At 40.8% G+C, this 1,252-nt stretch overlaps 1 non-coding gene across 1 annotated transcript; it reads right to left on the bottom strand.

Moving 5' to 3' along the window:
• Positions 1-525: 525 nt before the first annotated feature.
• Positions 526-631, bottom strand: LOC132629626 (small nucleolar RNA R71). The gene has a single exon (XR_009578388.1). It is a non-coding gene; the product is annotated as a small nucleolar RNA R71 (small nucleolar RNA).
• Between the last annotated feature and the right edge of the window lie 621 nt (positions 632-1,252).

A 1,252-nucleotide genomic window follows, 5' to 3' on the forward strand; every position in this document is an offset into this window, starting at 1 on the left:
AATTACTAAATAGTGTTTGCTATATTGAAGTCTTTTGCTTATTCCATCACACCTTGTTTGCTACGCTGTGTAAACCAGGTGAACATGAATCAGAATCAGCAAAATCAACGTGCTGACAACCAGGGGAATCGGTTGAACAATCAGGAGAATGAATCAGATGATGAGAATATTTTCTCTGATCTTGTTGCAGAGGAGGGCTATGCATCTTCTATTGTTCAGCCTCGAGTTGCAGCTGCTAGCGTGAAAATTGACTCCTCTCTATACTAGTTGTTGAAGCTTGAGGGATACTTTTGGAACTCTACCGAGAATGACCGTCAACGTCATTTGCATAATTTTACGGATGTGTGTGCTAATCACATCCAGAACAACGTTCCACAAGATGCTATTCCATTGAGGTTATTCAAATATTCCTTAATCGGGGAGGCAAGAACATGGTTTGAGAAGCTACCCCGAAATTCAATTACTTCATGGGCAGAGATGGTGACTGCTTTTCTCACAAAATGGTACCCCCTAGCAAGAAGGCTGAAATTCGTGACAAGATATATGAATTTAAGCAGCGACCGGGGGAACAACTATATGAAGACTGGGAGATATTCAAGGAGTATTTGCAGAATAGCCCGAATCATGGTTTTCCGGAACACATATTAATGGAGAAGTTCTACCGAGGGCTAGATCCAGTGACGCGGTCAGTTGCTAATAATGCAGCTAATGGTTGTTTCATGAACAAAACTTATCGACGAGTTACCAACATACTTAACAAGCTGATGACTCATAATCAGGCTTGGCACTCAAACAATGCTGATGTGGTACCGTATGGTAGTGCTATGATCCAGAATATAGTAAAGGAGAATCAAGACACCCAGCAAACATTAGCAGAACTTGCAACAAATATTTCCTTGCTAACGAAGAAGTTTGATGAATCCCAGATCAAGAAGGTAAATGTTTGTGAGGATGATACAGTTTTTCCAAAAGGGTTGTACCATACTCAAGATGGTCTGTTCCATGATGGGCCACCTATACAGGTTGAAGATGCTAATTATGTTAATAACTCTCAAATGGGTTACCAAAGACAGAACTACAAAGGTGGTTATCAGAATCAGAATCAATGGAGACCTCAGCAAGGTCAAGGTGCTTATAACAACTCTAGGAACTACAACAATAATTATGGTGGTGCGAACCGAGGGAGCTACAACAAAAGTAACGATTTCGGGAACAAAAGTTTCAATCCTTATATACCACCGAAAGGGCAGTC

Source organism: Lycium barbarum, chromosome 2 (genome assembly GCF_019175385.1).
Source record: "Lycium barbarum isolate Lr01 chromosome 2, ASM1917538v2, whole genome shotgun sequence".
In the NCBI taxonomy this organism is placed as follows: Eukaryota; Viridiplantae; Streptophyta; class Magnoliopsida; order Solanales; family Solanaceae; genus Lycium; species Lycium barbarum.